This window comes from Erigeron canadensis, chromosome 2 (assembly GCF_010389155.1).
Source record: "Erigeron canadensis isolate Cc75 chromosome 2, C_canadensis_v1, whole genome shotgun sequence".
NCBI lineage: Eukaryota > Viridiplantae > Streptophyta > Magnoliopsida > Asterales > Asteraceae > Erigeron > Erigeron canadensis.
The window spans coordinates 3,532,079-3,548,777 of NC_057762.1; the positions used below are offsets into that span (position 1 = coordinate 3,532,079).

General features: G+C 32.9%; 1 long non-coding RNA gene and 1 pseudogene across 4 annotated transcripts; both read right to left on the reverse strand.

The window, feature by feature from the left end:
• Positions 1 to 1,699: 1,699 nt before the first annotated feature.
• LOC122589777 lies at positions 1,700 to 4,543 on the reverse strand. 4 transcript variants are annotated; one of them, XR_006322340.1, is made up of 3 exons: positions 4,201 to 4,543; positions 4,055 to 4,106; positions 1,700 to 2,081 (listed from the first exon to the last, which is right to left on the reverse strand). It is a non-coding gene; the product is annotated as an uncharacterized LOC122589777 (long non-coding RNA). The 4 variants fall into 4 exon arrangements; XR_006322339.1 differs by having other exon boundaries at positions 4,055 to 4,543; XR_006322341.1 differs by lacking the exons at positions 4,055 to 4,106; positions 4,201 to 4,543 and adding an exon at positions 3,205 to 3,222.
• Positions 4,544 to 5,849: 1,306 nt separating this feature from the next.
• Positions 5,850 to 12,573, reverse strand: LOC122588918 (annotated as a pseudogene).
• Between the last annotated feature and the right edge of the window lie 4,126 nt (positions 12,574 to 16,699).

Consider the following 16,699-nt stretch of genomic DNA (forward strand, 5'->3'; position numbering starts at 1 on the left):
AAACGAGGGTTAAAGACCCGTGCTACGCACGTCGTGTTTTAAATATATTGTTCGCATATATTTTGTTGTCGGTTTTTAAAAAGGTATTAGTAATAGTTTCATGAAATTATATTATTCATCGACTTGTAAATAAAAAAGCATGATAATAAATAGAAAAGAAATTTCAGAAGTCCCTAAAATTAAGATAATGAAGTATTTTAATTATTCTAAATCCATTAAGATTCAAAACAATTCATTAGGCAAAATCCCTACTGCTAAATTTGTGTTTTGTTTTATCCCACATGTGGTACTTTTGAAAAGTTCCAACGATATCACAATACCGCTATGTGTGGTTCTACCTCACGGCAGAAGCAATTATCCTATATCGACACATGAGTGATTCAATGCAAGTAAGTTTGATTTAATATAGTCACATATAATTATATTATTCATAACATAAAGACTTACATTGTACATTGAATAACGAAATAGCATAAATAGTATTAGTTCAAGTATTAGTAATTAATACACTCAGATTATCGAAATTAGTTCTAAAAGAAGTATATAATTTTTTACTCGTGTAATGTAGACTTGTATAAGAATTTATTGTTCTAACATAGTTGCTCTTTTTGAATCTTATCCAGCTTGCATTTGTTTTCATAACATTGAATTTACTAAAAGGAGATGCTAGAGTTTTTCCATCTTCAATTTTCCCATTCTTTTTCAACCCAAAACTAACTAATTTCTCAATCCGGCTTGTAGGTTTCAGGCTCCACTAAATTCACTCAAACAATGACCCACTTGATAAATCACAACCTGACTTGACCCGTACTGGATACATACACAAACCTGAACCATCAAGATTAGTTCCGACATTTCAACCCTGTGAACTTGATCTCTGCACTTTGCCACATGCCTTGCTCTACGAATCACCTGTTTCTTGTTTATAGACAATCTATTTCCTATCAATTATGAATTCTAAGAGCCTCTCGCATATTAGTTATAAAAAGAAGTGCAAAATAGACGGGTTGGGTAATGGGTCAAAATTAGCCATATTTTGTAAAGTCAGGTATGAATGGGTCGAACCAAAACACAGCTTTGTCTAAAAAAAGTTAGTGTCCAAATATAAGTACCAAAGTTGTAATTAAGTTTAAAAAATGACGTGGGATGTTCTATGCATCAAAAATACACTACGAAAAGAAACCTACCCATTTGACATGTTTCAGGAACAGGTGACATAGCCAAGATCAACTTCACAAAATCAAATTAACTCTTTTATGAAGTCATAGTTATAATCTCTAACTCTAAAGATGCTCCAAATATATTATCCGAATAATTGTCAAGCTTAACAGAGTCATCACTCTCATATATATCAAACCATGAATCATATAAAATCTACGCTTGCATTTGTTATGTGTCAGCATGTTTAGGCATGAGTATCAGAACAAACTGAATACAAAATAGCCTTTGCGCTATTTACCTCTATCTCAAGTTTCTCCATGTTTGGGAACTCTTCATCAAAAGATCAATACTTGGCAACCCATATTTGTGAATGAGACTTGTATCCTCTATAAATAAGTATTTTAGGTGGATCAATGTAGTCAGAAGTTTTCTGGAAATCTCTATTCAGCAAAACACTTGAACCATAGCGATATAACGCATAAAGATGCAACAAATACCTTGCGTGTACGTATTCTAGAAATCTTATTCATAATGAATATGTGTACAAAGGGCATGAGATGCCTAGAAACTGTACCTGTTAGATCATTGCTTTCATTACTGAGTTCAATTGTAATATAGGTGTCACTAACTATGGACTTGTTTCCGATTCTATTTCGATATAAAAATGTTGCTTGCAGCCTTTAAGACATATCTATATAAACCACTACTCTTTTTTTTTGCCTTCCCAAGTCTGCTAACTATTCCACCACATACATACCTCACTTGTAGAAAGTAGACCTCTGACTCACAGCCATCGCACCTGGAGTTGCGGTCTCTGTGTGAAATCCCCTTTCTGACTTTCCAGTGGTGCATGTAGACAATTACCAACCATTTTTAGTTCAGACATCAATAATCTCTACCTTATACCTAAAAGTTACTACCTGCAAGTTGTAAACAAACCAAGTCAGGAAACGAAAACAGTAAAGGATCCAATAGATGATGTGGAAAGCCAGGTTTTTGTCACATCAATCGCTGCTTAACTTGGATCACATTTACTACAATAGCTCCACATATAATTTAGGGGTGTTAGCTTATTCCACATCATGGTGCGTCACGAAGTTTTTGAAAACTGGATAAAATGTAAATATAGGCTGGACAGGTCAATGCAACTGGCGTATGCTATAAAAAAATTCTAAATTATTTTATTTATGATTCATTAAATAAAACACAATAAAAGGAAACAAAGAAAGTGAATAGCAAGTTGGCCCGACTCAGTCAACTTTAGCCCACGCCCAATTTGACCCATTTGGCCTAACCCACGCTTCTATTAACCTTGAGTATAGGGATCTTTCACCTTTTGTTGTGATACTTACTTTGTGAAATTCTAGAGTCTCCCCTCTAAATCTGTCAAGCACAGGCTTGGTCACATCTTCAAGAATGATTGCAGCCTGCCTATACTCTCCCGGTTCAAACTTACAACCATTACGCTTGAAAGGTCTCACACTTAGCTAAACATCGTCAACCTATTCTAATTCTTCACCATAAATTATTATCCAAAACACCATAAAGACAAAACTAAATTATAACATGGAAAGGATTACCATTAGGTTTCGCTATTTGTTTCTTATTCAATTTAGATAGTCGGTGTGTTGATAGCTTCCTCGCCATGATTATTTTATATCGTTGGCAATCTACTTTAAAAAACCTATCTGAACAAATAATCATGGCAATGTTTTTTAATAGCAATCTACTTTATAACAGATAGGTTTTTTAAAGTAGAAAAATGGATATTTGAAGATCTGTAATTACCACCTAGTCACTCATGGCGTTTTAACAATGTAAACGCTATTAAAATAATATATGCATACAAAAGACACCATAAAAGGGATTAACTTTATTCATGGTTAGGCCTGCAATTTGCATTTCACTAACCATCAGCCGCAAGTTGTTTGTTATTTTTATAGTAAAACAATAGGCTTCCATATAAATAACACAAACATACATAACCGGCAAAAACCCTTCACCACTCTGCAAATTATGCTAACTGGCAAGCCATACACATACCTCGCCCCTGAAAAGAACCCCTGTTTCACTGCCATCACACCAGAATTTGTCATCCTTCCGTGAAACCCTTTTCCTGCACTTGCGAGTTGTGAAAGTAAAGTTGTACCAACTATTTTTATTTTGCACATAAACAATCTCAATGTTACACCTGAATGTCACAACCCGACGATAGGTCAGAAAGTGTTGCCATAACGGTTTCAGCCGATGAACCTGAATCTTTCTTAGTATTCTATTCTACATTTTCAGCTCAAACATGGTGTCAAGGTTCGAGCCATCCAATCCAACAGACATAATCTCACTAATATAAAGTTTAAGCGTATGGAATCGATAAGATCAAATCTTTATAGCAAAATAGTTCATTATTTAGTGTTTGGACTACGATATAATCTACTATATCCCAAATTAGTTCTTAACTTTCATATCTTACTATCCTAGAGTTAAAATGTGATATGCATATCACCAATATCAAATTGAAAATCAAATTAATTATCTCAAAAAACTTTGAGAAAGTTATGCTTTTTCAATACAAAATGCTTGCTACTTTTGCTCTATTTCAGAGAGAAAATAATGTATTCTATAGGCACCAACGTTATTTCACACGTAAAAGGACAGTTTATAATATCCAATCCTAAACACCTCCATGATTGAATAATAGATTGTCACACAGGTTACCAACAAATGTAATCAGTAACTGCATCATACATACACCATTTTTATTCGCTAGCATATCAACATTTAGGATCATAATCGCTCGTACAGTCGTACACGTAAACAAACAATCACAATATAAGGTTGCAACTAAAAACAAATAAAAGAATTAACTATATACAAAGTTAAGCAAACAAATTACCTCATGTTCCTCAAAGACTCATACAGCTCAAGTGAATAAATATTATTGTCATCTGCAAAATTCACAATGGCATCAAGCTTATGATGTTCAATATGTTTCAAGTGCTCTATTCAAAACAAAAATTAGAGACAAAGAATGTTGTCTACCCATTTTCTACCAAATACAAAGTTCTCATCAAACATGTAGTCTGCATAAAATAAATGATGTTTACAAAGCAAACATGTAGGAAGAAAATTACTATTGGAAATAGAAAGGAGCTAATCGAGAAGATAACAAACTTGGGGTTTATAAACAAATACTATAACGTCATATAATAACAGAATTGCCCGTTGAATATTAGCTCTTTTCTGCAACACCTATAAATCTCGGCCATCAACAAACTCCTCAAAAAAAGAAAAAAAGAACACACTCTTGAAAATAAACAAAACTTTGAAATAAATCTCGGTAATCAGAATTTGTTATCCAAACATTAAAATCAGAAAATTGAATAATTTTCAGATATATAGATACAATTGTGTATAGATATAATTTCTTTTATAGATACAAATGTGTGTGTCTATATATATGGAGAGATGGAGAAAAGGATGGACATTAGTAACTCAAAACATGAAGAAATACTATATTTGGAGGATAAAAAAAGTGGTTTAAGAGGAAGGAATACAAAAGATTTAATCAGGTGCATCTTGATTAACCATATCTTCTCCACATGATGGTTTTATCATTATCATCAATCAATGTATTAAAAACCTAGCCCAATTTAATTAAAAATCAACCGTAAATGACTTCTCAACCTTTTCAAACCCCCACCAAAATTCAAGACATTAATTCTAAATATATCACAAAAATATTAATGATATCAGCTGAACCAGATATATGAACGGAGGAAACTCAAAGGGTGCACCTCATTCAATCCATTGACAGACTAATCAATTCATTCATATATACACTTCGATTAACTTAATTACCACACAAATAAAAGCCAAACATTAAGAGAAGATTAATCTATAGGCCAAGTAAAATCATAATTACCAGTAAATATTTTAAACCACAATTAATCCTTCAAACTTCAGCATTGATTCTACTCTTACAACTTTAGATATATATATATAAAGATAATAAGGTCATATTTATATCCATTTCAAATCTAATCAAAAAAGACGTACATTTAAGTCATTAAAACTTTGGATAACTCATTTTTAAATAAACTTGAGATAACTCATTTTTAAGTAAACAATTTTAACCTAATAGTAGTCTTGTTAATCAAGCTTATGAGATATATTTAGATTATTAACAGAATATAATGAAGAAGTAAAAAAACTATCTGATCTTAAAGATGTGGGTCTTAATAGTAGATGTTTCTTAAAAGGATACCACGGTAACCATTCATGCGATCTAACTCTTCAACTTTAGGCTTCCTTGTATGGCATCTTCATTTGACATCTATCTATATCTATATATTTATAACTAAAGGATGATAGATTAGTGTCTTTCTAGACAATATTGTGTTCATTTTCTGAAGGTTATTGCAATTTGCAAGGTTTTGGCTATAGATTACTCCAATTCTTGTGTGTATCCCTAGTTTTAGGGTTGTTTTGATCAAGTTTGATGAGTGAAATCTGATCGTAACCCAAGAGGGCGAATCATTTATTATGCACTAGTTTGCTCAGCAAATGCTATCTTAACGGCCACATGTTTATAAAAAAGTTGACCGAACCCCCACCAACCAAGCTTATCATGCTACTTGCATATAACTATATAAGTAGCTACATAGATAAACTTAACTGTCAGCTGCCTCTTCAAAAATCGTTTAGTATTAATACTAAACTTTAAGTAATACAATATCTAGTACAACTTAGTAAAAGATGACACCATTCGGGTGTAGTGTTTTAGGACTGCATAAGCGACAAGTGCTTGCGAAGTAACCATTGGTTCCAGAGTTGGCATACAATCTTCAGCTTCACCCTCAAAATTTTTTATTAAATTCACTTGCCACGCTATCTTCTGCAACAAATCATTAATGTACACGTTATCATCATGTCTCTATGTAATACAATAGTCTTTAAGGTTCAACACTTATAGTAGCACCGTAAACTTCACAGAAAGCGAACTGAAACTCGCATGTGTATATATGCACATCCAACAAATAAAATTGGAAGACGAGTCCTGAGGGATGTGTGTACCTTTGATGGTTTGTTCATGGTGTAGTTCTGGTTTCATGATCGGTTAAGTATAACTTCTGACAGAGACAAATGAAGTTGACCGGTCAGTAACAAAGTACTCGAAAATATTACCAATGAAAAAGGTTAAAACACTAGAGAAATGAGAAAAAAAAAAAAAAAAACACAAACCTTGATGTTCGGTGAATCAGTGAGCAAACATTGTAAGCCTATCAATACCCAAAACCCACCCACCAGTTGTTGGCAAACCGTAATCAAGAGCCATAGATAACACTGTCTGCCCATCTCCTGATTGTTGATCCTGGATGAATTTTTCACAATTGATTTTAAGTAGCGTTAATAACTCCAAAATGTTTCATAATGGGTTTTTTCTACAAAAAGCTACATAAAGAATATATTGCTTAAATTATAATAAAACATTCTTCACAAAATAATTTTAAAATACATTAAAAGGACATTTTGGGCGATTTGTGACCCGTTTGAGCCAAACTGGTGTGATTCCGCACAGGTCAGGTTGATGAAGGCTGGCAAGGAACATCGTTCGAAAAAATGAACTTACGAACAACTAGTGCGTCATATATTATTAGAAAAAATCTATTAGAAGATTTCAATGACTAGAAATACACTCTGGTGAACTCTGTAGCACTTCATCTAGGCAATTATGATATTAAGTTTGGACTGCAAAGCACTTACTGGCTACTGCCTGATGACACTTATGTATAACTAGTGTCAAAAACAATTACAAAAGAATTTCAAAATTCTACATTAATTATTCAAAAAATAATTAAAAGCTTTAACAAATTAAAAATACACTCTATCCACTTTCAACCCTTTACTTTTTGGCTAAGATAACAACCCATTCAGGTGTAAATGATGGGTTAAAATCTCACTTCAATTTCTTCTACATATCAATATCGGCACATTTTGATAGAGCGTGGCGTACCTTTACTTGATTTGCAAATCGAAAGCGGTGCAACACAGGGTCATTTTGTTCGGTGTATGAGTTTAGGAGCTATTTGCAAATCGAAAGCGGTGCAACACAGGGTCATTTTGTTCGGTGTATGAGTTTAGGAGCTAAAGGAATAAAAAAAAAAAACCCGTATGATTAACAGAAAGTAGCATAAATAAAACATGATGTACATAACTAGAAATGTCAAAACTGCACAACTAGCTGGCGTACCTCAAACTTGTTGATAAACAATTGGAAACGTTCAGTCAATCCTACGTTGCCATGCACTGATTTTGCCCGTGGACTCATTATTTTAGGGTGCTCCATTATGAAAGTAGGATTAACACGTGTCCTCTAGGAAGTGCTTTGAAAGCTGAATAATATTTTAGCAACATATATCACGATATACATTAATGAGAACCTATACAGTTATAGCGGTCATGAATCAAATGTCCGTCTTGGGTATTTGAGATATTGGTTATCACGGCGGGATAGCGGTGGGACAACGGTAATTTAAATATTATGAAATTATGTATGTGTGTCTATATATATATATATATATATATAATTCATACTTGATAGAAATATCAAAATTCAAGCTTGTTGGACCGATACAATATCCCACCGATATATACTTATATAACAGATGCTGGAAGACAGAACCATTACTTTCTCAAACAATCGTGTTGTCGTTTGAGGTGGTGAACAATTGATATCAAACTTGTTGCATGCATCAGCAAGATATTGTCTAGCTTCCTCACTCTTAAGGTCTTTGGGTATGCTAAGATTCGCCGTCTTTTCCAACTCTTCAATCATTGAAATCCTTCTGAAAACATTTGGATCAGCTTAGTGAAACAGTTGCAAAATACAAGTGAAAAGGCTGTGAAATAAAACCAAAGATGTACACCAGTAAGCAAATGACCTGAAAGGAGGAGTGAAGTCAATTTCAATCGGATTATTATCATACCCATTGGCATGATATGCAACTTTGTAGCCACCTGTCAGCTCCTTCACCATGCCTGGTTCATTATGTGTTAGTAAATATAGTCGCTAACACAAGCAAACATGCCTGGTTCAATTCCAACCAATCTACTCCAGGTCACGCGAAACAGGTAAAATAAAAGAAAAAATGAAAATGATAAGCTTAAAAGGAAAGAGGTAAAATGCAGCTTGACATTGTTCCTCAACTTCTTGTTAATTTTAGAGAACTAGACTAATGTTGAAAGTAGTCTTTTCTTTCTGTAAAATTGCTTTGACGCCTAGGATTTTACAGACAGAAATAGAATACGGCGCTCACCGCTTAACATTCCTTCAGTCAGCTTCATCAAGTAGTCGCAATCCGCAAGAACCATATAGAACTCACACATGAACTCAGGACAACGTATCAGACGAATCCCGTCGTGTCTAAATAGTTGTCCAATCACATATACACGTTCTTTTCCACCACCAATAAACTGCTTCAGATAAAGTTCAGGAGCAATTTCCATAAACAATTTCATGCCTAGGTCGTTGTAAGGATTCACAAAAGGACGTACATCAGATCCACCAGGAACCATAGTTAATATGGGAGAATCGACCTTCAATAGAAAATAAATAGACAGGTTTATATCTAAATATACCACCACTAACTATAATTAGACAAAAAAAACAACAGATAAGTTACTCAGGGTTTACCTGCAAAAAACCAAGATTATCGAGGAAATGTCTAATATAAGATACAACTTTTGTCCGTGTATCGGATATCACTTTGACCTCCGGGGATGTCAGATCCTGAGAAGGTGGACAATAGCATGTTTCCTACCACAATAATATGAATCGATTTATTCATAAGGTAAAGAGTTATAGTGGGAAAATGAATATGGGAGGGATTAACGGATAACTTTGCAACAGTTGGAACAGGGAGTCAAGTTTATATGATAACACAATTAAAGTGTCCAATATGATTACAAGACAATAGCATATTTCCTACCACAATAATATGAATCGATTTATTCATGAGGTAAAGAGTTATAGTGGGAAAATGAATATGGGAGGGATTAACGGGTAATTTTGCAACGGTTGGAACAGGGAGTCAGTTGTATGATAACACAATTAAAGTGTCCAATATGTTTACAACTTTTGTCCATGCGTATATCACTTTGAACTCCGAGGATGTCAGATCCTGAGAAGGTGGACAATCGCATGTTTACCACCACTATAATATGAATCAATTTAGTCATGAGGTGAAGAGTTGAAGCGGGAAAATGGATATGGGAGGGATTAACGGGTAACTTTGCAGCAGTTGGAACAGGGAGTCAAGTTATATGATAACACAATTGAAGTGTCCAATATGATTACAGGCAATCAACAAATGATAATGCAGTGTCAGCCATTGAAGTGCTATTTATGTCAGTCAAAGCTACACTATTTTAAAAATAAAATAATCAAAAGCTGGAAACACACTAATATTTATGTCAATGTCATTCATTGAAGAATATACTTCAAATGTCACGCCGAATGACCCATGTCACACAGTACGCCCCTTGCGTCTATCACCTACATTATCCATCTAATGCTATCTATGTATCTACAGTAAAAAATATACAGTCCAAACCTACCCACATATAAAAACCCATACTAACACAAACACATTCTATACACCACACATAAAGAATAACGCATACTCTCTTAAAGTCTTAATTCTTTCTTTCTCCTCTCATATCAAACACAGTTGTAAGCAACTAAGCACCCAAAATCACCAGAAAACATCAAAAACTGATAAAAACCATTCTGAGTTCTCAAACTGAGCAGGTAGATGACTACAATATTATGTTATGTTTATCGACTTAGCTTATTTTTAAATCATATGGCTTTATGCTTGACTTAGCTAGTATTGAATACCTGATCTTTTAAGATATAAGCACCCGGATATCCATCACTTTCTGGAGTTGATGCATCAAACTCCTGTAGATTGAAAATACAATTTTAGGTCACTAACAAAACCACATGGCATTACCTCATAGATAGATAACCGTAACAAGTTTTACCTCAATCATGGGTAGAATGGGTGGCATCTTATAAAGACAATAAGACGAACGCATGACTGAATTTGGCACAATACACAGCTCTCTTGCAATAATTGCTGACGTAGAGAAACGAAGAAAAAAGTGAGGGAAAAAATGTGTAGCTAAAAAAAAAATTCTAGAGATGGTAAATATTACCCATTTACTTGAAAGATATATGGGTTATATTTCATGCCTATCTTGTAAAATTAATTCTAAAAAAATAGCTAAAAAAGAGATCCCGCGTGTTGAAGGGGAATGCATACAAAGTTAAACAAATAGGTCAATCCATCCACAACTGTTGATATAGCCTTGAAATAAAGCATAAAAATATTTTTAGGTAGAGAACATTTACTCTCAAAAAAATATATAGAAGTAATGAAAAATAAATAAATAATAAATATAGAAATGCAGAAAAAATAATAATTTAAAAAGAAAATAAGAAAAAAAACCTACTCGTAAAATTTTGTGAACTAAACTAGTGCCAGAAATTTGTTGTTTTACCCATCCTACCTAGCTTGCCCAACTAACTCATTCAGAAACTGTAAATAAACCTGTATGATATCACCGTGTGTGTGTGTGCGTGTGTATCGATGACATCAACCAAATCATATGGGATATTTATAGAGAAAAAAAATAACAAAGCATGAGTGGAGCGGGTTGACAAAAATAAGGTTAGACTCTTTATAGAAGCCAATCTTAAAACAAATCAAAATGTGGAATATGAAATTGCTAACCTGGAAACCCTCTAACACAAACATAGTCTCCAACTCTCAAATCAGAATGCATCTGAAGAAAGTCATCTTTTGGTTCATAAGTAAATCTGAAAAAAGATGTGTACTTCAGTTGAGAATTGTAGTTTCTTTGGAAAATAATAATATGGATACGGAACACTTAGTTTAACGACCTTGGAAAAGCCTTGACCTGAATCTGTCCATCGAAGCCAGCCAACTCATAAGTTATAACGTCTGATGAATATTCTTTGCTCATAAGTCTCCCTGGAAAGAATAAACTTATGTAAATCACCATGATAGATAATAATGACAGATTATGATGATAAAAAGTAAAGCAAAAGTTGTGCTCACCAGCTAGGCAATCGTCAAGGAGCATATGAGAAAACGTGTTGGGTTCTATGCTTGTATACTTGGCTATAAAGTCAGGAATGGGCATAGTCTCAGTGATAACCAATCTGTTAGCATAATCGACGCCTCCTGTGTACTTGCGATTAGCAATTGTATTCAACCGTTTGAAGTGATAATACTGCAAGTGGAGACAAGTGTTGTTCATAATGAATATTGATCGAAAGGATAAAAAAAATCAAACTTCTATAGCCAAAACGAAGAAGTTTACATACATTTGGATCCAAGTTTTGATCATCTTCTAAGATAGGGATTTCAAAAGTTTTTCTAGGAGCAGCTTTAGCCCGCACAGCCTATATATACATATAACAATGATAATAATAATAACAATAACCAATATGAAGAAAACTGCAGAAACGGCAAAAACAAAAACATACTAAATTCCGACCTTAAAATGCACATTCGATGATAATACAAATGCATCTTCATCATATATAGAAACTCAGTCGGCGAAAACAAAAACATACTACTTGTTGTATTAGTGATCATTACAGTTGTAGTATTATTATTTATATTTAAAGTCAGCGATTACCTGCTTGTCACGATATTTTCGCATTTTTTCTCCATCCCATTCTAACCTTGCTCGCTCCTTCAGGATCTTTTCAGCAATTGCCCTAAGGCAGAATAACAACACCACCAGCAGCATTTTAATAATACTCGTGATAAATAGAAAAAATAGATAAATAAAAATAAAATAAATATATAAATAAAATGATAATAATAATAAAAACAACAAGTATTTCGAGTAATAACAACTCACTTTTTATGCAAGGCCCTCCTATCAGATATACTCATCTCAGAGTCCCTAAAATAAATAAAAATAATGAAATTGCAGTTACAATTACAATTACAATTACAATTGCAGTTACAATTACAATAAATCAATTTATAAAATAAAAAACTCACTTTTTTTGGGATTCTCCATTGATTCCTCTTTAAAATCCCTAGTAATTACAAACCAAAAAGTAAAGATAAAATTGGAATCAATAATTCAGGTTTAATAAATAAAATACAATTAAAAAAAAAAACTCACTTTTCTCTTCTTCTTTTAATTGATTGATTGTTTGCTCCGCTATTTAACCGAGATATTTTTTTTGAAAGGCGGTTAACCGATTTATAAGGGGGAAAATCTGATCAGAATACATATACAACTCATTTTTCCATTTTTTCTCTCTCATTTTTTTTTTTTTTCCACATACATTCCAAAAATATAATTTTCTCTTTTTTTCTATGATGAAAGCAGTTGTATGGGATAGTCGTGTATATGTTCATCTGCAAATGTGTATTTGACTTTTAAAAGTCAAATTTATCAATGTGACTCGATGTGTTTATGGAAACAAGTATATACCCATGAATTGTATAACCTGTGTCATTTCGGTACCGAAGGGGATTCGGTATCGGTATCGTTTTTCATTTTGTGATGGAATCGGTTTCGGTACGGGAAAACCGGTTTGGATACCGGATAATATGTATACGGGGAAATCAAGATTATTTCATTACACTAAACCTTGCACACATTGTATTTATTATATAGTGAACCACGCCAATTAAGATGATCAGAACTCATTAACCGTTCAATACTCATTACAGATGGTTCAATTGAATTTTTTGATGATATTAGGGATACAACGAAGGAATACCGTGATTTGAAAATAAAAAACTATACATATTTATATATATAGAAATATGAAATAAGATTCACGTATATCCTAGCCAAAAACACATAGCTTAACACCTTTTCTATGTGTAATTTTAGAAGAAGAAAAATGACAGCAACTTTTCTTATATGAAGTTTAAATGTTCAAATTTATCAAGTTATAATTACTATATATAATTACAAGTATATCTGTATGTATGTAATATATAATTACAATTTACAAATACTTACTTTTTCTTATTGATACACTCACTGTTAGATCAACGAACACATAGAATCAAATTGCAAAATATTAAATCGGTACTAGTTGGGAAAATACCGAAATTCCCATACCAGTAGGGGTACCGCGCGATTATGAAATTCGGATCGGTGTTTGGTTCTTGGTTTTAGGTACATTCGGTTTCGCTATGTGTCCAGCTCGATCCGATATTTATCACGTAGAACCTCATGGATTTCTTCTTCACAAGAACTCCCTTTTGGCTCCCATTACTGAATCTTCCACTTTCTTCTTGCAGATTAAAAGGCTTGCATCCCCTTCATCTTAAGACGATGCCCGAGTCAAGTCTATAATTTCAGCCATTAAATTTTCACCAGGGCTTTACACACACAAGCATTGCATCAACAGTAAACAAGCTAAGCCACCGATACATAGAGCACAAAAAGCAACACAAAATACTTTCTAAAAGCATAGATAAAAATTGACTAACTTAGAGTACAAAAGTCAACATATTCAATACTAAATCCATAGTGAACATAACAAAGTCAACATATCCATTACTACTCAAAGGGTCTTTTCATTAACCATTGCTAAAAGTAATTAATTAAGATGCTTCCAGAAGATACTATCCAGGTCCTTTATTCATCAGCAGCATGACACTTAATTAGGTCCTACATACATATCAACATTTTAAGTTAGTAGATGAAAGGAAAAATTAAGTTGCCAAGTTAACACATGGCTGAATCCCAAAGTACGTGTTATCACTAATAGATCGCGAGTGCTACACACAATACTAAGCTCGATCTTGAACATCATAGAGATTGTGCTCTCTCGATCTTCATATAGGTAGTACAGATAAAGGGTCAAAAGTAATTTGTACATCATCATTCATGTCTCGGCCGGGTTAAGCTACCAAACACTTTAACGTAGTTATAATCAAGTTTACCTATTAAACTCCCTTAATTTATAAGATAAGAATTTACCGGCAAGTCATCTTACACTAGGGCCCTTAAGTTTTGCACAAACTAAATGAGCATGTCACTTTAGTGTGTTTTGCAAAATAATTCATGTAATATACACAATTGTATCAGATATTCTATCCGAAACATATAAAATTATAAAGCAACATAATTGAGATGCTTACAAACGCCTCCCCCTTGTATCTGAACAACTTCCACCCTCAAGTTGAGATCAGAGTTGGGCGTCACATTCCATTCTCCAAATTGACCACCTCCATGTGCAAAATCTGCCGAGCACTGCAAAATCAAAAAGAAGAATAACAATTATATTTGTTTTAATAAAATACAAGAAAATATCAAATGTGAGAATAATGTTATACCCTCAGTAGGGCAATTTCTCCAGCGCGCATAGTCAAAACCCCCTCATCAAATCCTGTAGAGTAATGTCAAGTTAAAAGGAGAATCTAAAAGAATTAAAGTCATCATGGCAAGAGAGTTTTCAAACTTTTATGATATTCAAAATACTTTTGGTTAATTTTATTTCATTTGGTTTTCTCGTTTTTTTAATAGTCGTTAGAAAGTCAAGTACGTTATTTTATATAGGTATCACGTTATACGTACCTACAATTGTAGGTAGAAAAACGATTGAAAATTAATAAAACTGACAAACGGATTCCGATTTCTCACATCTCCATTATGCTCTGATATCATAATAACCAAATCAATAGTGACCATATGAACTGAACTTGAACATGAAGGTTAAATCTTTAATTGGTATAGATGAAGTCAAATGGATTTCAAAGGAAATGAAGAAGAAATGAAGTTATTAGGTTATAACCCGCGTGATGCACGGCTCGGTAATTTAAAAACTACATTTGTTTTTTGATTTGTAACATAGTTTGAACAACTATATATTCGAAATGAGTAGTTAATATCAGTTTGAAAGATGGTTACCTGGTTTGACATTCTGATATATGTAAAGATATGTTTTCATTGTCTTTTTCGTTGCAATCATATTTTCCTAAAGTCACAACTAACTTAACTAATACTAGCATCGTAAATGTGGCGGCGGTGACGGCGACGGTGGTTTAGTGGTGTTGGTGACGGGTGGTGATCGATGACATCGACAATTGGTATCGAGTGGTCTAACCGTGTAAGTTGATACAATGATGATAGTGATATTTTAGAAGATAAAGGTTTAAAGTGTAAATTAATTCATTAAGGGTAATTTTGGTAATATCCAATAACCCTTTCCATAAGGGTTTTTTGTTAAGGGCAATCTAGTAATTTCTCATCTAACTATTTTCTAACTATTTCCTAAAATAGGGGGTGAATAATTATAAAGGAGTAATAGATAATAGATAAATGCATTTATAGATATAGATTACTAAGGGAATAAAGATTTGATATACTTTTTTTCAAAAGGCATCTTTAAAATAACCTCACTAAATACTAAATAGATTAATCTTTCACAAAATAAACATTTAAGTGTAGAAATCAAAATTAATGAAATAAAATAAATCGACCTAGTAAATCGAAACTACAATAATAGAAAAACATATATTTTTTACCGATTAACATATATATACTGAATAACTTTTTTTTGACTATAGAATTAGGATAGTAAAAAGTATTATTAATCCCTCATGGAATAAACCAAAAATATTTTTTGTGCCAAATAATAGATGCGAAAAAGAATAAAAGATTGGATATATGAATAAAATTTACGAATAAGACAATTCATATATAGAATATCATTAATTTGTATAAATTGGATTATACGAATAACACCTAATTACGAAATTGGATATATGAATAAAATTTAATTACGAACAGCTATGAGTACATATTAATGATGATGAAACCTTTTTTTATTTATATTAAATTTTGTTATTTTTTAGATTGAAATGTAATAAGAATTAATCTATATATATATACCTTTAGATTGAAATTTAATTTATTATATGAAAACAGTATGGTTGGATCAGTGGTTAACATCATGGCCTCTAGAGATAGAGGTCATGGGTTCAATCCTCATCTCATGCACAAAGGTTGGATGACCTTTTTTTATCATTTAGGTAGAAATGGAAGCAGACTTTCTACTTAGGTAGAGGTAAGGTCTGCCTACATCTTAACCTTCCTCATACACCGTTGAGATATTGAGTCTCAAAACTTGTGGAAGACGACACGAGCAAGTTTCTTTCTTTCTTACCTTTAATAATCTATTATATGAATGGATGGAAGTGCCGTGGTGTACTGTATATTGTCGTCATCAACAAATTTAAAGCAAAAGCTAAACCATATAAACTCAGAAATATACTTTACCTCTTATAACATCACCTTGGCCGACTATAAAGCTGATCGGATACTGCCCAGGATCACGAGTGCTAACATACATTACCAAAAAGTATATTAAGTAGATATATAAATGTAAGTATATATATAGTATAAGTATATTATATACATCAACTTAATCATGAGTAACATAATCCTGGCCAAATGTGGA